Source organism: Myotis lucifugus, unplaced genomic scaffold (genome assembly GCF_000147115.1).
Source record: "Myotis lucifugus unplaced genomic scaffold, Myoluc2.0 scaffold_2, whole genome shotgun sequence".
Taxonomy (NCBI): domain Eukaryota; kingdom Metazoa; phylum Chordata; class Mammalia; order Chiroptera; family Vespertilionidae; genus Myotis; species Myotis lucifugus.
The window spans coordinates 5,560,361-5,563,092 of record NW_005871050.1 but is presented as its reverse complement, the minus strand read 5'-3'; positions in this window follow the sequence as shown (position 1 = coordinate 5,563,092).

Genomic DNA, 2,732 nt, shown 5'->3' with positions numbered 1-2,732 from the left:
AAAGTCATAAGATAGCAGAAAGTCTTTGCACAGGAAATCAGATTCAGAATAGACAAGTTGAGGAGATGAAGAGAAGCTCAATTGAAAATCGAGTTGTGGAAAAACCACGAAGCCATTAAGCAAGAACTTGAAATGTATTTTCAAGAAGACAGATATCTATATCTATCTATAACTATATCTATATCTATACCTATAGATATAGATATCTTGTCTCAGTGGAAAGGAAGATTTGAAGATGATTTGCAGGATCTTAAAGAGGAGCATAGAGTAGAAATTATGAGAAAATGTGAGGATCTAATAAGTGAAAATAAAATAAAAAAACCTTTAGAAGGAACAAAAAGTAAAATTTGAATATAAGTTATTAGAAAAGAAATCAGAGGGATACAGTGTCCCTGGTGGGAAAGAGCTCCATGATAAGGACCGGGGAGACCTGTTCAACAAGATCTAGTCAGAGAACATCTCCATTCTATTGCCTCCCATCAGTTGGGGTTCCTGATATCGATATTGAGCTAGAAAACATTCTCCTGGAGCACTTTAAACAACATCTCAATTTTGTGAACAAAATTAGGTATCATGACACAAAGAAAACTTTTTCTATCATTTTATTTTAAATATTGTTTTAGAGTTTCTGATCAATCCAATGAGATATGAAAAAATAAAGTATGAATATTAAATAAATTATGATAGAAAATATAAAGAATTTAAGAATAAACATGCCAAGAGAAGTATATTACCAATATAAAGAAAACTACAAAACTATTAGAGTATATAATAAAAATTCCCCCTTATCCATATATGTGTTTTTCATATGAATGCTGATACTATTTTGTTCTTTTCTAATATTATTGTAACATTATGGCTGTAGGGAAAGGCCACACTCCTGTGGACAGAGCATGGATAGAGTCCCCCTGGAAAACAGTGGTTTTCCAGACAATCAAGCATCTGGTCAAAAATACAAGAATGTGAAACTAAGAAAGCAGGTCTTAGATATGCAAGGAAATGAACTTTGTGTCTTTCTTCAAATCTAGCACTCTTTGGTGCAGATATCAGAGGGCTCATGGATGGTGGGTTGTTAAGATGGTAACCACCTTGTGGAAATAGATCAGGACCAAGGATAAGATGAGGCTCTGAAAAGCAAGCCTTATATTGTAAAGTACAATGATCTGGTTTCATATTACTCTCTCTGATTATTTATCTGCTGTTATTCCCAATCTTTAGAAAAACCTTGTTAAATATCCCAGCCTGTCTTCAAATATGCTAGAAGGTACTTAGGAAAGGTTAACATGTCTACATTTAGACCAAAGTGCTGATGGGAGAGCAGGATCTCTTTTTTCACAGACAAGCATAAGTGAAGATGTCAGTAATTATTAATAACTAGTGGCCTGGTGCATGAAATTCGTGTACATTAAAAGGGAATTAATTAGAGGAAATATTTTAATATTGTTATTTTATTGATCTTTTACAGAGAGGAAGGGAGAGGGACAGAGAGTTAGAAACACCGATGAGAGAGAAACATCAATCAGCTGCCTCCTGCATACCCCCCACTGGGGATGTGCCCGCAACCAAGGCACATGCCCTTGACCGGAATCGAACCCGGGACCCTTCAGTCCGCAGACCGACGCTCTATCCACTGAACCAAACCGGTCAGGGCGAGAAAATATTTTAATATTGTTATTTGCCCTATAATACAAGTGTCAGAGATGAAAGAAAATTAGTAAAATGTATATGAAAATCTTCCTCCTGTCAGAGTCTGGGGCACGCTGCGGGACCCAGAGTCAAGTCCCCGCCCACCCGCATGCACCTTGAAATCGCAAGAGACCCAGACCCGGCCAGCACCCCCTTCATTGGGTGAGATCCAGACCCAGCTGGCCCCACCCCCATCAAGCTCCGCTGGGCGGGGGGTGCAGCCTCAGGTCCCCCGTCAAGCCCTGCCAGGTGGGGGGCACAGCCTCAGGTCCCCCGTCAAGCCCTGCCAGGCAGGGGGCGTGGCCTGAGGTCCCCATTCAAGCCCCACCAGGTGGAGGTCACAGCCTGTAGTCCCCCGGCCCGGTGCCAGGGAGGGGTCACAGCCTCAGGTCCCCTGGCCTGGCGCCAGGGTGGGGGGTGCGGTCTGAGGTCCCCTGGCCTGGTGCCAGGGCAGGGGGCATGGCCTGAGGTCCCCTGGTAAGTTTTACTGGGCAGGGGGTGCGGCCTGAGGTCCCCCATCAAGGCCCACCAGGTGGGGGGCACAGCCTCAGGTCCCCCACCCTGACCAGGCACCACGCAGCCTCAGGTCCCTGCTGATCGCTTGTTATGGCTTGTTACGGGAACCTTGCCTCTGCTGTGGGCACAGCCATCTTGTGAAAGTGTGACAGAGTGAGGGTCAATTTGAATATTGCCTCTTTATTATATAGGGTTGAGTGCTTGAGATAGGCACTGCTTTATACACATTATCTCATTCCAACCCTCTCAACAAACTAATTAATCCCAATTGACAGGTGAGAAAACTGAAGCTCAGAGATGTTGTAGGGAATTATACAGCAAGGAAAATGGCAGAGGTCAAATAGAAACACAGCTCTGTCCAACCTCAAACTCAATGTTCTTGGTTACTAACTACTCCGAGAGACTATTAAGAAAAGACAATTGTCAAGGATAAGAGTTAAGGGTTCTAGGCTTAATTTAATTAACAAAGGTAGAAGTTTTTCTTTTAGAAAATATAAGAGATGAATTCAATAAATGAAATGTATACCATG